Source organism: Piliocolobus tephrosceles, chromosome 3, assembly GCF_002776525.5.
Source record: "Piliocolobus tephrosceles isolate RC106 chromosome 3, ASM277652v3, whole genome shotgun sequence".
In the NCBI taxonomy this organism is placed as follows: Eukaryota; Metazoa; Chordata; class Mammalia; order Primates; family Cercopithecidae; genus Piliocolobus; species Piliocolobus tephrosceles.
The window spans coordinates 123,081,454-123,108,451 of record NC_045436.1 but is presented as its reverse complement, the minus strand read 5'-3'; positions in this window follow the sequence as shown (position 1 = coordinate 123,108,451).

The window sequence follows — 26,998 nt, the reverse complement described above, 5'->3', positions numbered from 1 at the left end:
ACTTAAAAGTTATCCCATTGACAAGAGACACAGATAAAATACCTAGGAATTAACTTAACCAAAGATGTGAAAGATTTCTACAATGAAAACTATGTAACACTGAAAGAAATTGAAGAGGACACAAAAAGTCTAAAGGTATTCCATGTTCACGAATTGGAAGAATCAATAGTGTTAAAATATCCATAAGTACCCAAAGTAATCTGCAGATTCAATGTAATTCCAACAAAAATGCCAATAATATTCTTCAGAGAAATAAAGAAAAATCTGAAATTTATGTAGAACTACAAAAGACTCAGAATAGCCAAAGCCTTAGGGAGCAAAAAGGACAAAACTGGAGGAATCACATTATCTGACTTCCAATTGTACGACAGAGTTATGATAAACAAAACAGCATGGTACTGGCATAAAAACAGACATACAGAGCAAAGGAACAGAGAAGAGAAGCCAGAAATAAATCCATACATCTATGGGGAACTCATTTTGACAACAGTGTCAAAAACATAAATGGAAGAAAGGGCAGTCTCTTCAATAATTGTGCTGGGAAAATTGAATATCCATATGCAGAAGAATTAAACTAGACATTCGTCTCCTGTCATATTACAAAAAATCAAATCAAAATGCATTAGATACTTATAACTAAAACCTGAACCTATGAAATTACTAAAAGAATATACTGGGGAAACTCTGCAGGTCATGGATCTGAGTAAAAATTAATTTTACTTCTTTACTTCTTCATTTAAATTATTATTATTAATATTAATTATTATTTTTTTTTTCAAATAGAGATAGGGTATCTCTCTGTTGCCCAGGCTGGATTGCAATGGTGCCATCATAGCTCACTGCATCCTCAAACTCATGGACACAAGTGATTCTCTTGACTCAGCTTCCCAAGTATCTAGGACTATACGAGCATGCCACCACACCTAGCTAATTAAAAAAAAAAAAAAAAAAAGTATAGATGAGGTCTCACTGTGTTGCCCAGGATGGTCTCAAACTCTTTGCCTCAAACAATTATCCTGTCTTGGGGTCGCTAAGTGCTGGAATTATTGGTGTGAGACACTGCACCAGGCCTGGGCAAAAGTTTCTTGAGTAATACCTCAAGAACACAAGCAACCAAAGCAAAAATGGACAAATGAGATCTCATCAAGTCAAAAAGTTTCTGCTCAGCAAAAGAAACAATCAATAAAGTTAAGAAACAATCCACAGAATAGGAGAAAATACTTGCAAACCTTCTATCTGACAAGGGATTAATAACCAGAATATATTAAAACATCTAAAAAAAGTCAATAGGAAAAAAATCTAATAATGCATTTTTTAAATAGGCAAATAATTTGAAAGGACATTTTTAAAAACAAGACATGCAAATGGCCAACAGGTATATGGAAAAGTGCTTAATATAATTAATCATCAGATAAATGCCAATCAAAACTACAATGAGACATCATCTCACCCAAATTAAAAGGACTTGCATCCAAAAGACCAGGGAAATTGAATGCTGGTGAGGATGTAGAGAAAGGGAACCCTTATAAACGGTTGGTGGAAATGTAAATTACTACAACCACTATGCAGAACAGTATGGAGATTTCTCAAAAAATTAAAAATGGAACTACCATATGATCCAGTAATTCCACTGCTAGGTATACCTTAAAGAAAGGAAATCAATATATCAAAGAGATATTTGCACTCTTGTTATTTTTGCAGCATGATTCACACTAGACAAGATTTGGAATCAACCTAAGTGTTTCTCAACCAAGAATAGATAAAGAAATGTGTACATAAATGCAATAGAATATTATTCAGCAACAGAAAAAAATGAAACTTTGTCATTTGCATCAACATGGATAGAACTGTTAAGTGAAATAAGCCAGGCACAGAAAGACAAAATTTCCATGTTCTGATTCATATGTTGATACTTAAAAATTAAAATAACTGAAGTCATAGAGCTAGAGTGTAATGATGATCATCAGAAGTGGGGAAGGGTAGTTAGTGGGGACGGAGAGTGAGGATGGTTTATGGTTACAAAAATATATTTAGAGAGAATGAATAAGATCTAGTATTTGACGGAACAATAGGGTTACTATAGTCAACAACACTTTATTACATATTTTAAAATAACAAAAGAGTGGAGTTGGAATGATTCTATTATAACACAAAGAAATGAAAAATGCTTGAGGTAATGCTTGGTGTAATTGTTACACATTGTACACCTGTAACAAAGCATCACATGTACCCCTGAAACATATACACCCACTAGGTACCCACTAAAATTAAAAATTAAATAAAAAACATATTTGGCATAAAATACATATTTTTTGAATAAGTGAATTAACGTGTGAAAAAACAAACAAATATCAATGTATAATTCCACTAGCAATACTCAGGCACAAAATTCTGTATCAAACACCTTTAGCCTCAGAATTGTTTCAGAATTCAGAACTGTTTAGACAGATGCTATGTTCAGAAAAGTAAATGGTACAAATGCTACAGGTTATATAAACATTCAGGGCATGCTGGGATAAAAGTAGTAAAATAGGTTAATATTTTAGTATTAACCTAGTAATTACCATGTTTCATATGTTTTAAGTATGTTAATTTCCTATGTGAAAGATGTATCTCAAAGTTTCCAACCTTGTGTACTCTTCTAAGAAAGAGATACATTTTTCTTTAGGAATGACAAGACCTCTTGATTTTTTTCTTTATTAAGTTATCCAATAGTAAATTTATGTTTTCCTTACATTTTTAATGATATTTCTGTGAATGGTAATGATATTAATCACTCTGCTATTAAACAGAAGTATTTTAAAATATGTTCCTCCTTTAATTTGTTATTTTAATATTTAACACACTTTATCTTTAAAAATGATCTTTTAAAGTTATATGTATGTTTAATAAATGTATACAAGTAGACTTTTTCTATTATTCTGAGACCAATATTTCAAAACCAGATTCTGCAATTTCTTTTGGAATAGATCTCAGTTTTCTCCCATACATGTTACTCTTTCAATTCATTCCTTTTATTCATTTATTCATTGATTGTATTAAATGGAAGGTGATTTGTTGGACACACAAATGCTTCTGATACAGGCTACTCACTTGGAACATTCACAGTGAAACTGTGGGTCATTTTAACATCTTTATGCTTATTACAATTAAATTTAGTCGCTAGAACCCTGATAGCCAACTTGTGAAAAGGACAGATTTTGTGTGTTTGTGAGTGTTGTAGGTTACATCAATGCTACTATGACATGGTCTTTAAAACTTTTTACCATAATGACATTCTGTTTGTCCATTTGCATTGCTCTGAATGAACACCTGAGGCTGAGTAACACGTAAAGAAAAAAAGGTGGCTGTTTTGTTTGTTTGTTTTTGGCTCACAGTTCTGCAAGCTGTGAGAGAAACATGGCTTCTGCTCCTGGTGAGGCCTCAGGAAGTTTACAATCACGGCAGAAGGCAAAGGGGAGCCAGCACATCACATGGTGAGAGGACCAAGAGACAGAGAGAAGGGGAAGGTCCCAGACTCTTTCAAACAACCAGATCTCGTGTGAACTAATTAAGGGAGAACTCACTCGTCACCAGCAGGATGATGTTAAACCATTCATGAGGGATCCACCCCGATAATCCAATCTTCCCTCACCAAGTCCCACCTCCAACATTGAGAATAGCATTTCAACTTGAGATTTGGATGGAGCAAACATCCAAACTATATTAGGCAGAAAAATTGTTCTTATATTCAAAGAGATTACAGCCTGTGTTAAGCCCCTGCTACAAGAGACTAGAGGAAAGGAATTAAGCTGATTCTGCTTTCTCTCACTATCTGGTTGCAGACCAGCAGTCTTACAGCCTGGCTTTGTACATATTGCAATTTGATATAGTAGTTGAAAAGTGGCCAGCTGACAGGGAATTGCAGTAATCAAGTTGTTGGGGAAAAAAATCGATGTACTGAACAGACTTGCAATCTTATTATAAGAGCAACACAAGTAAAGACAAGCAATGGTCCTCTTCTGCCAGCATCAATGTGGAGAGAGAGGAGGGGAAGAAAAATGACTTCAAACTACCAAAGGAAAAGATATCATTCAAAAGGCCACTAAAAATCTGAATTCTAAAACCATAAAAAATGGAATTTGATCAAATGCCATTTTTGTCAAAATTAAATAAAATGACTTATTTAGGAAGTCACTTATATGAGTTAATAGAACATTCTTATTGTTTGTGTGAGCTAAATTAGAAGAGATTTGATCATAATCAGTGTTACAAATTTATGTATAATGCAGGAAAAGAAGCATGTTGTGCTAATGTTTAAATATAGGCGAATGTTAATGAGTTACCATAAATGGCTCAGTTATACAAACTTTCTCAGATATGAATATGCGGAGTAGTATAGATATTACGAATTAAGCCAAATCATATTTGGAGTGTTTCTTTTGTTCACAAACATACTTTGTTTCTAGGAGAATAGAGGAAGGAAGAATCAGGTGAGGGAGGATAAGAAGAGGTAGAAAAATTAATGAAGAAAAGAAAAGAAGAATTACACACAAACCAGTGGACTACTCTCTTGGGGGCAGCTAAGGTCTAAATCAATCTGAGGCTGCTCTTGAAATGCAGGCATACATTTCCAAGCATTATATTAAAATTTCATGATCAATAACGCTGAAAGCAGCAGAACATACAAGCAAAACAAGTGCTGACAATTCACTAGCATATGAATTTAATAAAATGTCATCCTCCAGCCTCAGCAGTAGTGCCAGGAGGAGATGACCATCTTGATTAGAATCTGTCAAATGAATCTCCGTTTGTCGGGTAGTAATAAACTCAGGATAGTACCTTTGTTTCAGGTTTTGTTTACTCTTCAAAATACAGCAGTCAATTCATATTCTTATATAATTTTACTATTTTCACACTGAGTAAACAAATCAAACATAGACCTTTTTATAATAGGGGAAAATCCAATATTATTTACCTACTTTTGTTCTGTGTATAGATAACATCAAGACATGGGGTTAGTATTCTCTGTATATGTACTCACAGAAGAATCTGTATATGTACTCACACAACAGTCATATATTTTTCAATGCAGTTTCATCATCTTTGGAGTCTTACTTGTTATTTGTTAAGGATATTGAGAATGTTGCCTTTCATCCTTACTGAAAAATTCAATAGAATTTTACCTAAGATATTCTGCATGGAACCAGGCACTAAATGGTAAATATTTACAAAAATAATCAGTTTTGGCTTAAAGGAAACTCCAGTCTATCTGAAGGTCACTGATAATGCCAGGTAAAAGCTGTGAAAAGCATAGTGATCAGGGCTATATCATATCTGAGTGACTGGCCAGAAATATGATTTATTCTATTCTTCCTGTTATTAAATTAGTGGTTTGAGAGAGAGCAAAAAAAGAAAAAAATATTTGGAGAGTTTAAAAATTCCTTTCTTCACAGAAATGATATATTACTATGTTTTTTATCTATTGCCAAATATTGGTATCACTTTATCACTTTATAATTACTCTTAAAGCAGCATATGGGAACAGTCTGAAAGTCATTCTTAAATGCTGAAAGTTGCTCTTAAGAAAATCTACTTACCAATTCCCCACCTTGTTTCTAATTATCATTCTATTAAAGTATCTATTCAGGGACTGATTCAGTTATTTATTCATTTGTTTCATTCATTTAATCAATATTCATTTTAACAACCTACTATGTATCAGTCTTTAAACTTAGCAACTGAAGAGTCTCTTGCATAGACCGCTACTGAACACTCTGAAATCTGCTCTATTTGCTATGAGTTTGGGTGACACTATGAACCTACCCATTTTTGATGTTTTATCTGTCTACTATTGTGTTCACTATTGGAGTTTGTCTAGAAAATCAGTTTCTGAATTTGCAAGGGTGTTTAACTGCTTGAGATAATTTAAAACAGATTCAAGCACGTGGTTAAAGATTACTGAGAAAAGTTTCAACTTTGAAAGCTGTGGTTTTATGAAAAGATAATTTTATGTAATAATGTGATGCAATTTTTTCTTGATTATAGAGTTGGCTTAGTATTATTTGCTCTCCATCAATAGTATATATATTTTAAATGTTTGAATCTATCTCCAAAATGAGAAGTGGTTTTACAATTTCTAAAAAAACAGTTATATACAAGGAATACTGAATGAGCTCTAGGCAGGTGAAGTATTAGAATGTGTTGCATGGAGTATTTACTAAGAATAACTGGTTATAATGGTCTATAGTCTCAGGGTACTTGGGAGGATAACACAGGATAATTGGTTGAGCCCAGGAGTTTGAGGCCAGACTGGACAACATAGTGAGTCCCCATCTCTTAAAAAATTTAAAAACAAAAAAATTTACTAAGATAGTAAATTGAAAGGAGATGAAAATATTCTACAACTAATGAAGAGAATGAAAACAAAAAAATGAAAAGTCACTGAAAGTATACTCAAATTGCAACATATTCCTTTCTTTTACAAAAATGTGCTCTATTCCATTCAAGAGTGTTTCAGGTATGGCATTTTGACATTTTCTCTCTGGAGTATAACTAAGTCATGAGTAATGAAGCATAATATATTAGATAAAAAGAAAACTGTAACTGTATTTTATAAGAGTGGTGCTTGACCTTACGCTAGTTTAAGAACAGTCTTAATATGGAAATTATAAGTTGACTTATTATTCATAATCTGCTAGGTCAATCAGCAAGTTGAACATTTTGGTGGTTGTTTTGCAACACAATTAATATATAATTAACCCCTTTATGTATATTTCCCTACAGTTTTTCCTGTACTATTGATAGTAAGTCACAGGCATAAGAATTGAATTACAGTTATAGAAACTCTTCTTGCTATCTCTTACTTTTTTCATTACTTATTGCAGGAGAAATGAAAAGCAAGTCCATAACTGTAAATTTATCATTTGTCCTCCCCTAGTCTTCACAAAACCTCATATCTACTGCTTCTTTCAGAAGAGTGGCTATCATTAGTGACTAACAGAATAGAATAATAATGATTTTTTTTCCACCAACTCCTTCTACAGATGACCCTCTGAAAGTTTACTGGTCACAAATTGAAAGACTTGCTCCTTGAATGTAAATGTCCTGATTTCAAAAAATGTATCAGGGGGACTTTGAGTATTACACTAGAAAGAGTGGTTTAAAACCCTGCAATTTATGAACATCATAATTTGGGAAACTTAGTTTATTTAGGTAAAATAAATTTTACTTACATTTAAATATGTAAACTTAATTTTCATCGTTAGACAATGGAAAAATAAAAGACCACAGGCACAGGTCACTTTGTACATTAGACATTTCTTGTTCTGTTTGTCTTTCTCCTTTTTCTAATCATTATACATTTTTGTGAATAAGGAGTTATGGTATATGCTTCCCTTATTTTTCTATCTGTAGCAATGTTTATACATTTCCTAGCTTTTATACTGAGAAAGCAAAGTTATATTAATAGTGGAATCTGTAAATACAGGCCATGAAATTCATACAGTTTTGTTGAAATCAGTAGCTTTTTAGCTATAATAACTATATACATGGCATACTCTTCTGGATTTATATAAAAGTATACCTCGCTGGTTGCCATATCATATGTATTAATCTGTATGAAAATATGGTACTTGTAATCCAAAAGCCCATTTTTTAAAGTGAATTTTTACGCATACTATTAATAAAAAAAGTTAAGTTTAGGCAGAAGTGTGGACTACCTTTATAAAACATATGAGTATATACTTATGTTGCCAAGTCAAATTAGCAGGTCCCAAGAGAAATATAGATTACTCTGCCAAAAACAAAGCAAATGTTTGATTTCTTGACAAAACTAGGCAAATTCCGTGTGTTAAATCCATGTGTGTATGTGTGCATGTGTGTTATCGTCTCAAAACCTCTAAAGCCAAAGCATGTTTATTGAGAGAAATGCCAGAAATAGTGAAAAGTGGATGGCAAAACAATCAATTAATCTTGAGAAAGTATATATTTTGTTGAAAAGAATTTTCAAAAGGAATCACAAAATATTTAAGATTCAATAAAAATACAGAATAATTAGACATAGAAATAGATTCATATCTTCAGATAAAAATTCCTTAAACTGAAAAATGAAATAAATAGTTGTGATTTTAATGACACCTATGGTTTCCATCTGTGTATATTGCTCCTCATAGTCCTAATTCATTTGCTAATTGTGTGATAAGATGGTTTCCCTCTTCTTTTTATTTCCCCTTTTATTCAAAAATGTTTCTGGCTTCATCCTAAACTCTCAGTTCACAAAGGTATTTTTCTATTTGTTACATTTGTGAGGAGAAACATTCATTTAGAGAAAACTTCTGTTTTTTGAAGCATAATTGTTCTTTCAGACAGGTTTCTTTGGTTAGTTCTGTGTTTTTCTTTAGGATTTCTAATTTTATTTTCATTTGCTGTAGTATTTTTGCATCATTGCCACACCATTTCACTCGACATGTCTCCGACATAGGTAGCCCTATCTAGCCATCATTTCTGGCTAGATACGTATGTGTCTGTTCTTTGATATCCTTTCCTCTTCATGTTAGCCTTGCCTATATCTTACCTTTAGAACTTCTGTTTAAATACTGCTCATGGGTAGCCTTGGTCATTGGAAGATAGCCTTGTTTTCTATCTGCTTTACTACTGCTAGGTGATATTGGAATATGGAAAGTCATAAATTGGTGGGGTTTATTGTTCTCTCTACGTAAATTGTTTTTAGAATAATTCTTGATTTTATTATTCACAATGCACAGTATGTGATATTTGTATAGAAATTGCCTCTCAATTTTGAGTAAATTTTTACCCGAAATCCACTATGAATCATCAGGCTCCAGTTACTGACAAGGTATAGGCAGGATAATGACACTGATAGGGTATAATCACTTATAGTAAAATTTATTTTCCATAAGTGATGAAAATTTGACATGGGACTTTTCATCTCCTGCTTCCTTCATTATGACCTTGGAGATGTTTGTTTTATTTTTTTATTTTTTATTATTTATTATTTTCTCCTCTGTATATGTATTCTTAACTTTTTTTCTGCCAGAGACAATTTATAGTAGAGGCCCTTTTTTTAGTTTGAAATTTTCTAGTACATTTTCCATATATATGTATATGGAATATATATATGGAATATATATATGATATATATATATATCAGTTTTGACAGAAGGAGGCTTTGTGCTCTTGTTTCTAATTGTCCCTCTTTTGTCTAAAGAAACAATTTCAATGCACATGGCCAGTCACTGCCTTACCTGGAAGTCTTAAATAACTGATGGCAATAGGTAGTGTATTAGACAAGAATCACTTATTATGAAAGGATGCTTAGAGTCATATGAGAGTTAGCATCTTAATTCCAACTGCGACACATTTACTGCCAGTGTCATAATAGCTATAATTAAATGTTTCTGTTCAGTCACCATTTTATATGACTGAATTCTAAGCACTGTCTCAAGAAAGATGACAAATATATTGTTCTGTTTCTAACTGACCATCACCTGCTAAAACTATGAAATAGTATTTCTAGTTTCCACTGTGACATATAAGGAGCTTAGGAGTAATCACTCCATCCTAAGAATAAGTAAATAAAAAACTCAAAATCAACAATTCTTTCAGTATCTGTTTGAAAAATGAGATCACAAACTGCTTGCCCCCAAAATTCAAGAGACACACATATAATAGGAAAAATCACAACTTAATGGAAAAGGGATCCATGATCAGAAACCTCCACATAAAAATCAGTACTAGGGTAGAAAAACTGTAACTGTAATTGACAAACTGCTGGAGGCTCAGTGTAGACAAGTCTAAGTTTTAAAAACTCCAGAGAAAGCCAGTCTTATGAAAAACCCAACACTTTTGTGACTTTCAGCTCCAAGAGTCTTAGTAGGTTCTTCACAACAAGAAAGCCATTAGAAATATGCCCAGAGCAGAATTCTCAGAACATTCTGTTCTTCTTAATAAGGTCTACCCTTAAGAGAAATGATCTTTACCAAAACCCAGCTGACGTAGGGAAAAGGACATACTAAATTCCAGGTTCATCTAGCCTTCATGTCTCACTTAAGGAGGGGGAGGGACTGAGAAGCATTTGTGAAGTTCACAGTCCAGGAACACAGACTTCCTAAGAGACTGAGACCTAATTATAAGACTACAGATACTTTTCCTTTCCCACATCTTAGCACAGCATCACTAAAGGTTTACCTGTCATTGTTCCTTTGATTTCACACATCATTGTACAGCTTTTCACAATATTGCAAAGGGTACTAAAAGGCATAAAGTGCAATTTGAAGGCAAACATCAGAACCAGATACAAATATAGCAGGAATGCTAGAATTATCAGACCAGGAAAAAAATAACTAGTATTAATATGCTAAGGGGTGTAGTCTAAAGCAGATAACACTCAAGAACAGATAGATCATGTAAGTACAGAAATCAAAATTCTAAGAATTAAAAGAGATGCTAGAATTTTAAAACACTGTAATAACAATGAAGAATGCCTTTGACGAGCACATTAATGGAATGGACCTGGCTGAAGCAAGATTTAGTCACCTTGAGGTTATGTCAGTAGAAACTTCCAGAAGTAAAAAGCAAAGAGAAAAGAAGCTGGGATAAAAATTGAAGCTGAATATCCAAAAACTTTGGAACAACTACAAGACGTATGGCATACATTAAATGGTGATACCAGAAGTAGATGAGAAAAAGGAACAAAAGATAACGTTGAAGCAATGATGGCTCAAATTTATTCAAATTAATGTCAGGCATCAAATCAAAGATCCAGGAAGCTCAGAAAATACTAAGTAGAACAAATGCTTAAAAAAAAAAAAAATAAAGACAAAACCCTGCACCTAATTATACTAAATGCCTAGAATTACATAGGACTTCTCAGAAACAATGCAAGCAAGTAAAGACTGGAGAAAGAGTGGAATAAAATACCTAAATATTGAGATGGTGGTGGGGGAGGGAGGAACTACCAACCTTGAATTCTGTATACAGTAAAATTATCCTTCAGAGGTGAAAGAAAACTTTTCAAACAAAAAATGGGCCATGGCCAAGCACAGTGGCTCACACTTCTAATCCCAGTTCTTTGGGAAGCCAAGATAGGCAGATCGCTTGAGGTCAGGAGTTCAAGACCAGCCTGATCAACATGGTAAAACCCTATCTCTACTAAATATACAAAATTGGCTGGCTCCTGGGGTGCGTGCCTGTGGTCCAGCTAGTCAGGAGACTGCGGAATGAGAATCACTTGAACCTGCAAGGTAGAGGTTGTGTTTTAGTGATCCAATACCACACTACTACACTCCAGCTTGGGCAACACAGCAAGACTTTGTCTAAAAAAAAAAAAAAAAAAATGGAAAAGAAAGAAAAGAAAAAAACAGGTGTGGTGGCTCACACCTACATTCCCAGAATATTAGGAGGCCAAGATGGGCAGATTACTTGAGCCCAGGAGTTCAAAATCAGCCTGGGCAACAGGGAGAAATGCCATCTGTGCAAAAAATAAAAATTAGCTGGGCATGATGTCAGACTCCTATGGTCCTAGCTACTTGAGAGGCTGAGGTGGGAGGATTGCTTGAGCCGTGGAGACAAAGGTTTCAGTAAGCTGAGATGGTGCCACTGCACTCCAGCCTGGGCTACAGAGTGAGACTCCATCTCAAGAAAAGCAGGGAGTGAATTTTGTTGTCCACAGACTTGTTTTTCAAGAAATGTTAAAAGATCTTCTTCAGAGATAGAGAAAAGGACATAGATTAGAAACTTGTATCTAAATAAAGAAAGGAAGATATTAAAGAAGGAATAAGTGAAAATAAAATAAAAGGATGAGCTATGCAGCTATCAGTTCTATTTTATAAATCATCTAAATTCATAGAAATTCTTAGGGTAGAAGGAGATTTGCAGTATGAAGGAAGATCTTGATATGATTTGTAAAAAGTAAAATCATAGATGAGGATGTAAGAAAATTGTATATTTATTTTTATGTGTCAATGTGACTAGGCTGTGGTGACTAATGTTTGATCAGTTATTATTATAGATGTTTCTGTAAAAGTGCTTTTTAGCTAAGATTAACATTTAATTCTGTAGACTCTGAGTAAAGGAGATGACACTCCATAATGTGAGTGGGCCTCATCAAATCAGTGGAAGGCTTTAATAGAGTAAGACTGACATCTCTGGAAGAAGAAAGAATTCTGCTGGAAGACCACTCTTGGACTGACTCTGTAACACTTTTTTTGGTCTCTAGTCAGCTGGCCTACACCACAGATTTTAACCTCTGTGTGTGTGTGTGTATATATATATATATGTATGTGTGTATACATATATATATGTGTGTGTATATACATATGTATATACACACACACACAAAGCTGGCCTACCCTGCATATTTTAACCTTGACTATGTGTGTGTGTATATATATACATAAATAAATATATACAGTGAGAGAAGGATCTATATATATACACACACTATATATATTCACACACACTATATATACACACATATATATCTGTATGTGTGTGTATGTATGGATATATATCTCTCTCTCTCTCTCGATATATCCTCATTTTGTTTCTCAGGAGAATCTTAACTAACACACCAGGAAAACACTTTTGGCCCAATTTGCCGTTATCTCTGTCTATGCTCCTCTAGTGCACATATCATTAGGTTAAGAAAATAAATTCATATAAAAATTCCAACATTTGCCTATAAATACAAAAAGTAAAGAGGGAATGGATATCAACTTTTAGCATCTCTGAATATTTTCTTTTAGACATACGTTTTTTCCTCTTATTTAAACAATTTTTGTAGGTCCTTTTCCTATTTGGTCTCTAGATGCACACATTTTTGATTTCTCAGTTTCTTGTGTGTAATAAAGATTGGCTAAATTTTTTTCAGAGACAAAAACAAGTGTTCAAATTTTAATTAAACTTAAAGTTTCTTCAACATAGCTATCAGCATTTTCAGAAATACTGGTAATACAATTCTTTAGATACACCAACATGTATTAAAGACTTATTCAGTTAACATGAGTAATTACTTAATTCTTTTAGCTGAATTTAAATTCCAATATCTGTATTCTAAAGTAAATGTATGATAGTTTCAACAATTTCAATCAGTTGCTTAACATATACTTCTACCTAGGTCTAGTAAGATAATCTTGGATTTTATGAGACAACATGATCTAGAATATGATAATTTAATACCTATTTATTTATTTACTTATTTATTTAACAAATATTTATTTAGCTAGCCAAACACAAGAAATCCAATGGAAATTAAGAAAGCAAGATTGCTGTATTCAATTTGTTTATAGTGTAATAGGAAACACAGCCAAAAAGAATTGTTGAATAGATGGTAACACATTTGACAGGTAAATCCAGAGTACTGTAGGAGAAAATGAGAGTAGACTGCCAAAGTTTTGGACAGGAGTCAATGACAATCTACATGTCAAAATTTAATTCTTATAGATAAGAAATAGGAGGCACAGAAGAAAAAGGTGGAACAGAAGCACTGCATTAAGAAAGCAGAATGTGTATGCAGAGATTCAAAGATAATACAAATCTTAAGTTCAGGTTTCTAAATAGTTCATTAAAAGTGAGTAATATATAGAAGAGAATCGTGGGTTGTCTTAGTCTGTTTTGTATTGCATGAAAGAATACCTGAAACTGGATAATCTTTCAAGAAAAGATGCCTAAATTTGACCCATGGTTTTGTAGGCTCTTCAAGAAGCATGGCCCTGCATCTGCTTCTAGTAAGGCCTCAGGAAGCATTCAGTTGTGGAGGAAGGCAAAGGAGGAGCAGTTGTGCTATATAGCAAAAGAGGAGGAGGCAGGAAAAGGAGGATGAGGTACCCAGTTCACTCCATTAGTTATGGGAGCAGACCTCCGATAACTAATGGAGTGATAACCCACTCATTACTGCCAGAAAGGCAAGAAGGCATTCATGAGGGATCTGTCCCTACAACGCAAAGTCCTCCCACTCCTCCTATAGTGGGCTACCTAAAAATGGAACATATTAACTTCCAAGATATTTGAGTGTACAGATATTAAAAATAAAATAAGTTGCCACACACTATTCCACAAATGTCTTCCATTAATGTCTTAGGTTACAATATTCTTTATTTGTGGTTAAGGTTAAATATTCTCAGGCTTCTTGTTAAGAGGATAGAAGTTTAGCATAATAATTAGCACATAGACTAAGACCAGATTGGGTTGTTACTTGCCAGCTTTGGACAATTTGCATAAATGTTCTTAGCTTCAGTATCCTTTCAGTAAACAATAATGTTAATAATAGCTCCTATTTCATAAGTTTGTTGTGAGGATAAAAGTGTTATTAAGATATGACATCAATTTCTGATATATGCTAAGCACATTAAGACCTTGATAAGTATAAATTATTTTTTATCTGTGCAAGAATATATGATTAGAGACCTCTGATCTTTTATTTTTTCACTGAGTTCTCAAATTTGTGTTTCAATTTTTCTTGGACAATAAAGGATTTATTTTACATGTATGCATACTAACCTGCTAGAATATAGCAAGAATATTTTTCACAATATAAGTATTAGTAGTGATAAAAAGAACATATATACATATAATTGACCCCTCCTATAATACCTCCATCCTAAACTAGAACCTGTGACTATGCAACGTTACATGGCAAAATAGACTTTGCAGATGTAATTAAATTAATGACCTTGAGGTGGAGAGATAATAGTGGACTATCTTAGTGAACTCAATGTAATCACTAGTTTCCATGAAAGTGAAGAGGGAGGAAGAAGAGAATAGTGAGGCAATGTAAGAACTCAAATCATACTGCCAACTGAAGGTGGAGCAAGTTACAAGTCAAAGAATGCAGGCACCCTGTAGAAGTGGGAAAAAGGGAGAAAATAGATTTTTCCCTAAAAAACACTGAGAACCAAACTTTCATTGGTGAATGATGCTCTAGTCAAAATGAAGGCCTATAAAGTCATCGATTAGGGCAATATAAGAGAAGACCATCAATCTGGAACATATTCAATACCAACACTTCTTGAGTGTGCCATGAAAAAAAAGTATAATTTGCCAACACAAATGATAAAAATGATCTATATCTATTTAACATTTAATATCTTAATATGGTTCAGAGTTAATTTAATTAAAATCTATTAATATTCAGAGAAATTAAAATTAAAACCACAAAGAGATACCACCTTACCCTAGCCAGAATGGCACTTATTAAAAAGTAAAAAAAAGATAGATGTTGGTATGGATGTGGTCAAAAGATATTACTTATATACGCTAGTGAGAATGCAAATTATTACAACTTCTTTGGAAAACAGCATGGAGATTTTTCAAAGAACTGAAAGTAGATCTACCAGTTGATCCAGTAATCCCACTACTGGGTATCTACACAAAAGAAAATAGGTAATTATATCAAAAAATACCTGTATGCATATGTTATTGCAGCACAATTCACAGAACAATTCACAATTGTAAAAATATGAAACCAACCTAAGTGCCCATCAACCAATCAGTGGATAAAGAAAATGTGGTATATATACACCACAGAATTCTACTTGGACATAATAAAGAGTAAAATAATGTCTTTTCAGCAACTTGGATGGAACTAGAGACCATCATTCTAAATGAAGTGACTCAGGAATGGAAAAACCAAATACCATGTTCTCTCTTATAAATGGGAGCTGAACTGTGGGTACACAAAGGCTTACAGAATGGTATAATGGACATTAGAGACTCAGAAGGAGGGATGGTGGAAATGGACTGAGGCATACAAAACTACATATTGGGTACAATGGACACTATTTGAGTGACAGATACTCTAAAATGTCTGACTTCACCATTACACAATTCATTTATATACCCAAAAACCATAGGAAACTTAAAGCTACTGAAATAAAAATAAATTAACAAATAAAAATGAATGAACCAAAAAAAGATATGGAAACAATCTAAAAGTTCATTGATAGATGAATGGATAAAGAAAATGTGTTACATATGTACAACAGAATACTATTCAGACAAAAAAGGAAATTCTGCTATATGCAACAATGTAGATGAACCTGTAGGATATTAAGGTAAGTGAAATAAGGCAGTCATGAACAAATATTACATGATTCTATGTATAGGAGTTATCTTAAATGGTCAAAATTATAGACATGGAGAGTAGAATGGTGGTTTCCAGAGACTGGTGAAGAGGGAAAGATGAAGTTGCTGTTCAACAGTATAATAATTTGTTATGCAAGATGAAAAAATTCTAGAAACCTGCTGTACAGCATAGTGCCTGTAGTTAATAATTCTGTATTGTTCAGCCTATTTAGAAATGATTCTAACTAGCAACTCCCTAAATCTGACTTTTTGCCTTTGTAATGTGATGAAAAAAACTAACAACAACAACAAAAAAAATTAGAGAAAGAGAAGAAAAGGAAGAAAGAACCCCAAACATAGTAATCTGTATACATGATATTTTATTTATATCAAACTAAATATGATCTTACCGTTTGTTCAACCACTAACAATGTAATAGATAAAAAAAGATAGAATTATTGAAGGAAAATTTCATAGGAATCACATTTTCAGAATTTATTTGAGAAGAATGTAACTTGACCAAGTCAAATAATACTAAGTCTTTAAAGTAGCAACAGTGTAGGAATTAAGCAGAAAGTAAATTGTTCTTTTCTGAGGAGTAGCTTGACATATATATGACTGAAGAAAAATAAATTTTATAACTATGCCATAATGGACTGCTATGGGACACTCAAGACCACTCAATATGGAGGACAACTTTACAACATAGTTAGCAGATTGTAATGAGTTCTGGGATGTTTCTTTACTTTCAAGTTGTCTAAGACATTTCAAATAATTGACTAGAAAATGAGTTAGCAAAGCCTCTCATGTTTTCTGAGTACTGGAAATATTTATCTGGGACTCTTGGTGAGTTCATCATCTGGTTCCTGCTATAATTATTCAGGCCTGGTATCCTTTTTTATTCCCTCTCAAGTAGCTATAGAGTAATACGGTACTGCAGGGCTTTCACTGTTTCTGTTCTCCCTTGTAATTGAAAGCTCAGTAGAAGTTTAAGGAAATAACATAGTCTCCAGGGAGCAGAGGGAGTTGTATTCATCACTACATGGTTTTAGCTGGCTTAAAGGAATAATGGTAGCATGAGATAATTATTCTGTTTTCAAGTTGTAATTTATAAAGGCCATGATAACAGTTTAAATTGGTTGCTGTTTTAGGTTAGTTTCAGTGGTTAATTTTCAACGTTAAACCATAAAAAGATACACATTAGCATTTGTTAACGATTTTAAATTTCTATTCCTATTATTGTTAAATATAATTTATTGTGCCTCCCATTTTATTCTGGCCCTAGGCAATGTGACTTAACTGAAAAGTTATTTAATATCTCTAATAATTCTATGAGATAAACAATATTATTATTGCCATTTAGATTTACCAGCTATTACTACCAAGGCAAGAGCGAGGCCAGGAGTTTATATAACATGCTATGTGTGAAAAGCACTAAGTGGGAGAGCAAGGAATGAAACTGTCTGTGACAAATAGGTCAAAATAAAGATAAAAACAACCTCTATTCTAAAGAAGGAGCAATGCAATAGGAACATAAATGAAACACATCAGGACAAATTTGGCTTTACATTGATTTGTAAAAAGTAACCTGGCCAATTAAAAAAACACATATTCTAGAACTCTTATGCCTTCCATTTTTTGTATGCGGTTTTGATCAGAAGCCTGAGATGAAAGAACAGCATTCTTAAGTTTCTTCAGAAAAAATGTACCATCTATAATATCTTCCAAAGATTGTCTACGAAAATATTGGTGCAGTAGTTAAAGCTGATTTAACATATTTACTTCTACTCTTCATAATTTTGAATGAATGTGGAAAAAGCCTCTAAAATATATCTCAAATCTGACTTAGATGTTTATAAAAAGAAATATGGTCAATATGCACAGTGCATTCTGATTCTAGACGGATTGGGCTCAAATTACATCCTTATCACTTCTATCCATGTTACCTCGAGCAAGATATTTGGCATTGCTAAAAGTCAGTTTCTACACTTGCAAAATGCATACACTTTTGTAGAACCTCAATGAGTATTACATGAGTTAAGAAATGTAATGCACACTGAACAATGCATATCATACAGTAATCCCTCAAGAATTAATTATTATTATCATATATGCCACAGAGAACAAGATACAATCTGGAGATTTCAAAATATAGAGGTACTCACACAATGTATCCAAAGCACAAGTTGACATTTTTATTCTAGATTGCAATAAACAATTACAGCAGAGAAATGTTTTACAGAAGTGATGAATGAAGTTAGCAAAACCACTTGGAAACCTAAGGACAATATTTAGCCCTAAGCAATTTTGCACTCAAATATAAAACACTTACTCATCTAACATGTTTGTTTTTTACACAGACATAGAAAACACATATTTATGATGGATCAAAACAAAACTCCAAGAAGCAGATGTCCATCACTTTTGATCTGGTTATTAGAAACCGTCAGTAGAATCTTATAGCCCTTTTAGAAGTATATCTATATCCACCATCAATCAGTAGGTTCTTCACTCAAATTAATTTATTCTATGTGAATATTTTATGAAAATGAGTCTTTAAAAATACCGATTATTCCCTCTATGCTGACTATTTGATAAATTAAGTTGACATATAAGTCCCTTTTCACGTTGCTAATAAAGACATTCCTGAGACTGGGCAATTTCCAAAAGAAAGGTTTATTGGACTTACAGTTCCATATGGCTGGGGAGGTCTCACAATCATGGCGGAAAGTGAAAGTCACATCTCACATGGTGGCAGACAAGAGAAGGGAGCGTGTGCAGGAAAACTGCCATTTTTAAAATCATCAGATCTCTTGAGACTTATTCACTATCATGAGAGCAGCACACGAAAGATCCACCCCCATGATTCAATTACCTACCACCAGGTTTCTCCCATGACACATGGGAATTGTGGGAGTTACAATTCAAGATGAGATCTGGGTGGGGACACAGCCAAACCATATTAGAATACTGATAATAAATTGCTAACTTCTAGGTTATAACCCATCCTAAATGTTGTTAAATTCTTAGAAGTGGTCCCGAGGCCCATAAAATTGCTTAATCAGATCTCAGGGGACCATTGAGAGCTCCAATGAGATAGAAATTAACTATGTTTTACGTCTTAATATGCAATGGTTTCTTCTTATTGTAAACATTTCAGACAGAGGTGATTTGTGACCATTAATTAGATAATTGAATAAAAATTAGCCCCTTTTCTCCCAAGAGAAAGCCTTAATTTTCAGATATTCAATAGCTATTGGCCATTTGTTGCATTCCTGGTTTGAACTGAACTTCCCACCAATTAGCTGTGTTATCCTCTGCTGAAACAACTTTTAACACAGGATAAAAAAATCAACCAATCACAGTACCTCACAAAATTGCAAAACCTCAAAGGCTGGTAATAAAGGAAATAAAATCTCCAAAGTACTGAAGATTTATAATATAAATTATCACTTTCTGAGGAAGCTCCACAGATACTGTATTAAGTTTGTGTAAACTGGCTGTGGTAACAAATAGACCCCAGAATTTTAGTGACGTAACGTAATAGAACATTTTTTGAAAGTGTGCACGTCACTGGGGGCTGTTTTACAAAATCTTGCTGGCATACAGTTTGGAAGACCTTTTGCCATCTTTGGCATTGTTTTCCAGTGTCAGCCTAATCTTATTCACATAGTCAAACAAAAGAAGCCGTCTTCATTTTTCAAATGAAGGAGGAGAGAAGAGGAAGGGTAAACATTCTGGGAGATTGTTTTATTCCACCATGGAAGTATCATCTACCATTTCTTCAAACACATGGGCCAGAATTCACATTGCTCCACCTGCAATAGAGCCTTGAAAATATACTATGACTGTGCATCTTGGAAGAAAAGGAAGTTAATTTTGATGAAACACTAAAAGTATTGCCTGATAATGTATTTATACAAACATTCTCATTAAAAGATTCTTAAACAGCATATTATTGAAAAGGGGCAAATTCAAGTAAAAGATTGAACAGAACCAAACATGATCATAGAAAGATAAACTGACTGTCATCACCTAGACTCACTTCAGCCTGGCAGAGCATGTATGTTTTAAGTGTCCCCATATGTCTAATCTTCCATTCCTTTTCTTCTATGTCCAAGCTTTATTCAAAGTGTGAAAACTGGTGAAGGGAATACAGGTCCTGAATGTGCTGTAGATGCAATCACCTTCACTTTTAAATTGTTTATATACCAGGCAAAAATTCAGTGTAAAATTCACCCTTATTCTCTGATCAGAATTCCCTAGATTTAAAAAACAAAAATGAATATTTATAAACATATTACCAGTAACATTGATAATATCGATTTTTGTTGAAATGTTCTATTGAATCCTCATATGAAAACGTAGCCAGAGCAGAGATCTATAGAAGTTGTCAGAAGATTCTTGAGGAAAAAATGACTTTTATTTTCAGTTACTTAAGAAGACCTTGATACAGGATGGGGGATAAAATTTGGATGTGTTCCTGGAAATACGAGGTTAATAACTGATGGTTAGGAGAAAAAGAACTTCATTTCTTGAAGTCAGAAGTTGGCAGCAATGCCAGACTGAAGGAGAGGATGCCAAGAAGCAGCCATTAGTAAGTGGCATTGTCATCACAGAGAGAAATGAGAGTGAAAGAGAGGGATGTGATTCTGAATGCATATATGAGAAACTCAAAATAAAATGAATATAATTAGGAAAAGTAAATATAATGTTTAGCAGTAATAACCTTGAGAGAACTTCTGCGTAAAAATTTCATCATAGGAAAAATTTAGTAAATATTATAACAGAAAATGAAATTTAATAATTAATTATAATCTCTATTTTCCAAAACATTATTTCATGCAACTAATATAGATGCTAAGACAGGTAGCAATACAAAAAGTAATTTTTAAAATACATTGTAGTCATTTTAATTCATTATAAATTGATTTTCTATTTGATTAAGCTTTGTGCCAAAGGTTTATTTATTTATTTATTTTTTCTTTCCCAGAGGTAGGTGTTGTTAGCTGGGGGAAAAAAAAAAAAAAAGCAAGACAGGATATCTAGATTTTACAATGCAAAGTGCAAAGAGGCCCTGAGAAATTATGGGGAAGTCTACGATGAAAGTAAAATAAAATAATATTGATGCTACGCAATTCCTTAGAAGACTTGTAATAAGCAGTAAGAATTACCTCTATTCTTTAGCTTCATTATAAATGAACACTGCCTAAGAATATTAATAATGAACATTTCATCGTAGTTGAAAATTTCACCTAGCTTTAGTATGATTACATATGAGACTAAAAGACCCACTAATTTTAATAATATCTTAGTTTTGTACAGAACTCTGCATTTTAGTTTGTACAGGGCTCTACAGATTATTTGATAAGTATAGCCTATTGATTTTTATAATAACCTTGTATAATTACCAAGCTGATATTATCATGATTAAAAACTAATACATACAAAGAAACCAGAGCCTATAAAATAATTCATTTAATGTTAAATATACACACACACAAACACACACACACGTACACACAAAATATATAAAAACAGATAATGAAAGAGTATTAGTGGTCAGAATAAAAGACAAGACCAACAAGAACAAATAAACAAGCTTTCTGGTATAACAACAGCTCTGTTTTAATTAAACAGTAATGAAAACATATTGTAAGCTATATCCAAGTTAGAGTTGTCTGAATCTTCTACAAAGTCTGTAGTTCAAAACTGAGCTCCTTATCTAAGCTCTTTACCTTGCTCCTCCTCTTGTATTTCCATATTAACACTGGTCCCATTCATTTACTGACCCTAAAATACTTATTTGTTTCTAGTTTTCTACACCATTCTATCAGCCTTAAAACTATGCAATTCTGCCTCTAAAGAGCTTCTCAAGGGGAACTGATTGCACTATCATTACAATAGGTAGGAAACAATGAACTAAAGCAATGGGAATAGTGAGGAAGTAATGGAACCAATATATGCTCTTACCTGCCGCATCTCCATAATGAGAAAAGTGAGAAAAAGAAGTACAGAAAAATATCCAAAGTGCCAAAAAATAATGTAATACCAAAAATAACATGTAGAACACAAATCAAGCTTACGTAAGAAATTAGGGACTCATACAGGAAACACTGACATGCAAAATGAGATTTCAACTGATTTATGCCTATGGCTATGAGAAGTAGAACCTGTAGGCAGAACTTGAGCTAAGTTATCTGCTAGGTTGATATGTATGTTCAGTATCACCATGGGATACCAATAAACAATTTTTAATAAAACACAAAAAAACAAATGAAAAATTTATTCTGCATGACTACAAAGCGGTAATATATAGAAGTGAGTATAAAGAGAAAATTTTAAAATACAGTAACTGAGTTTCAAACTAAAATTCTAAAGCATGAAGGAAAAATAAAATCAATAAGCATTCATATGGACAAAATATAATGGAACAATCTGAAAATGAGTAAATAACAAGAATCAATATATGATTAATTTCTAGTTACATAACTTTTATTATTCCTAAATATATTAATCACACTTCTTTGAAGTAGTCAAATTTTGAAATATTGAAAAGGTTGTTGTATGGTCCTCTGGAGACATTGTTTTTCTTGTCACATTGAGTATTCTCTTCATTATACTGCGTAACATGTCTTAATTTATTTTCCCCTTCAGTTCAAACTAGTAACTTTCCTTTATATCAACTACTCAAGGGTTAAGTATTCTATGTAATATAAAGACATTTGTTACTAAATATGCAATTTATCTTTTTTGGATAAATCATCACAGTTGCTACTGAATTCACTCACAGAAAATTACTTTTTAATGGCACCAAATGAAAATTGCAATCAGAGAAACAAACATGTTAAATTTCAATTGCAGCTTAGATTTGCCATGTTACTCTGCAAGTTTCTTACATAACTGAGGACATGTGGAATAGTGGAAAATACAAAAAATACAAAAATTTGGGCATTCAACAGACCTGATGTCAAATCTTAGTTCTATCGCTTACTCATGTGACTTTGAATAAATTGTTAAAGTTTTTTGCATTTCACTTAAAATCAGTTTCCTTATCCATAAGGTAGACATAGAAATTACATAGGATAACATCCTTAGGGTGACTGCTACATTAACTAACACTCTTTGGCTCCTTGATAAATAGTAGTGTTTATTGTGGTCATTTTATTATCTTTGTAGTTATGATCTCATCTTACCACCAGATGAAATAAACATATAATTCCATCTTTGTTCCTTTTCAATATTAAATAAAACTTTTAACTTTAAAAGCATGTTTAGTAACCTGTATTGTTCTGAGCATTAACACATTGTAAAGAGGTCCCCAGGTAAAGAGGTTGACTTTCTCAGAACTTAGTCCAGCACTGTTGTTTGAGAAAGCTGTGTGAATATGTGTGTGTTGATTTTCTAAGTAATATCAGGCATTAGATTAAAATGCAGTGCTTACAGTGTTTTGTTCACATAGTAGTTTTATAAATGCTAGCTTACTTATTAATGAACTAGTCTGATATTTAAATATGCATTAGATCTTTATCCATAAGGAGCCTGTGAGGTAGGCACTGTACTTAACAGATAAATGTAGTACAGTAGAGATGTAGTCATTGCCTTCATGGCATTTACAGTCCAGAAGGAAAACATGGGGTTAAGGGCAATATGTTTCCAAGGATAAATTCAGTGTGATATAGGACTAAATAAGAAGTATATAAATCATGTTTTGCAATGTTTTGTGTCTTAAAATAATTCTTTTAAGTTCACATTGCATTATTCTAATATACTTCAGTGTAATCCATAGTTAACATTTTAATATTCTCAAAATATTCTTGCTATAGTACCAAGGAGGAAGAACCTTATTATCCTAGAAGTTGATACAGGTGAAAATTATTGAATAAACTTAGGGTATATTGATTACACTAATGACTAACATAACATTGCTTGGATTGTACAGGTTTCTGGCACATATTATTATTTCAGTTTGGCCCAATTAATCCATTAGGCATGTCTCTGACACGAACTGTATATCATAATTTCATGGACAAATTTATAGTTTATATCTGCAAAATGTTACAACTATTACAACTTTAATTAGGTGTTTTATAATGAGTCATAACTTTTGTTTCCTATGTTAGAGAACAACAACAACAACAACAAAAACTCAGATATTTAATCATTAAGTTCCTGACCGAAGAAGACATCTAGTTGATTTCATGTCTTTGTAGCTAGGTCAGTATAACTCATCCTGAAATTCTGATGGCCTTTTTATGTTAGTTCAGGTTGCTATAATAAAAATATCATAGACTAGGTGGCTTAAACAACAGAAATCAATTTTTCACAGTTCTAGAGGCTGGGAAGCCTGAGATCAAGGTGCCAACTGATTTGGTTTTTGGTAGGGTCCTTTTCCTGTTTATGTTTTCACAGGGCAAAGAGAGAGGGAGACACACACACAGACATACACACACAGATACACACACACACACACACACAGAGAGAGAGAGAGAGAGAGAGAGATCACCTGCCTCTACCTTGTATCTATCTCATAAGGACACTAATTCCACTGAGGACTTCACTCTCATGACCTAAATACCTCCCAAAGACCACATCTCCAAGTGCCATCATACTGGGGAGTAGGGATTAAACATATACATTCTTATGGGTTTAAAAACATCCTGTCTATAGAAGTCCACCCCTGAACCCCCCAAATTTATACACTTCTCAGATGAAAAACAAGTTGATTCCATCCCAAGAGCTCCAAAGTGTTTATTTGTTCCAGGGCCAACTCGCATGTCTGAAGTCCAGTCTCACTTAAATATCATCTAAATCAAATATGGGTGAGACTTGAGATACAATTCATCTTGAGGCAAAATTCCTCTCCAGCTGTAAATCTGTGAAACCAAACAAGTTATGTGCTTCCAAAATTCAACTGTGAGACAGATACAGGATAGATATTCTCATTACAAAAGGGAAATAAGAAAGAAGGAAGGGGTGACGTGTTGTAATCTCAAAACCTAGCAAGTCAAATACCATCATATTTTCATGCTCAAGAATAATCCACTTTGAACTGATGCTATAACTTCCAGGCCCACTGAGGCAGCAGTTCCACTCCTAGGACTCAGTGGAATGGTGATCCCACTCGCCCCATCCCCACAACTCTAACCTGCTGGAACAAAGGTGATGTCCCTGTTCATATGACTCTGCTGGCAGCAGTCCCTCCTTTTGAAACCAAAGTGGAGGCAGCCCTGTCCTCCAGTCCCATGAAAGCTGAGCCTGTGGTGGGAGTTGCATCTCTGAAGACCCATGAATTGCCTGTGGGGTTATTCTTATCCTGTCTTGAAGAACAGCGCAGTTTTGTAGCCAAATAGCTCTATAGTGTAGTCATGTAGGGACTATGAAGTCTGACAACTTTCTTTCATTTTATCCCATTTTATCTATTTCCTTTATTCCAAACTGGTAGTGTTTTTTTTTGTTTGTTTGTTTGTTTGTTTTTGTTTTTGATTTTGTTTTTTGGGAGGGGGAGTGGATCTATTTCCTTTATTCCAAACTGGTAGTGTTTTTTTTGTTTGTTTGTTTGTTTGTTTTTGTTTTTGATTTTGTTTTTTGGGAGGGGGAGTGGATGATGAGGTTCATGGTTCACAAACATAATAATAATCTCCTTATAAAAGGGTTGTTTGATCACACCCTTTGTATTCTCTGTATCATGGATAGGTTGGAAATTTTTCAAATCTTTATGTTTAGGTTCCTTTTTGTTTAACTATTTCTTCAATTGATTTCTCTCTTCTTGCATTTTACCATAAGCAATTAAGAAGAGGCACAACGCTCTTTCAATATTTTGCTTAGAAATCTGCTCAGCTGAATATCTAATTTCATTGCGCACAAGGTCTACCTTCCACAAATCACTAGAACACAAATGCAATGCAGCAAAGTTGTTTGCCACTTTATAAGAATCACCTTCTTCTCATCCAGTTTCCAATAACATGTTCCTCATTTCCATCTAAGACATCATCCAACTGGTCTTTAGGTCCATACTTCCACCAACATTCCATTCATGATCCCATGTATGTATCCTCTGAGAAGAGGGAATATTTCCCATCACCTCTCCTCTTTGCTTTCTGAGTCTTCATCAGAGTCACCTTTAGCAATCCTTTCAAAGCAATATTGGCTTTTTATAGCACGTACCTCAAAACTTCTACCCTCTTCCCATTACCCAATTCCAGAGGTGCTCCTCATTTTTAGGTATTTGTTTCAACAGTACTTGACTTCTTGGTACCAGCTTCTGTCTGAGTCTTTTGGGGTTGCTATAACCAAAAATATCATGGACTGGGTGGCTTATACAGCAGAAATCTATACCTTACAATATGGAGAATGGGAGGTACAAGATCAAGGTGACAACCAATTCAATTTTTGTCAAGGCTCGTTTTCATTGTTATGTCCCCACATGACAGAGAGACATCATCTCTCTTGTGTCTCTTCTTGTAAGTGAACTAATTCCATTTATGAAAGCTTCACTTTTATGACAAAATACCTCCCAAAGTTTCACCTCCAAATACTAGCACTTTGGGGATTAGGGCTTTAATATATGAATTTTGTAGTGACACTTACATTCAGTCAACTTCTCTAGGTTGGTATGGAGTTAGGAAAACCTATTAAGAATACAAAATAGTTCTAGGAGATGAGACTACTTCATAGAACTTTAAAAAGAAAAGCTTCTAGAACTTCCTCTAAAGCATAAGTTTTCTTGAATGTATCTCCCATAAGTAATCCAAGAAAGTCAGGCCTCTGGGTAATCTAAAGAGTATAGAAAATGCTGTTTCTACTCAGCATTCAGTTTGACACCTTTTTCAATTTAGTCATTATAACCTTTTTATTTGTTTTTCTCTAAACACAAACACATCTTTAAAAATTCACAAAACCTATTAGCATAGTAGTTTTTAGGTCTCTGTTCTTG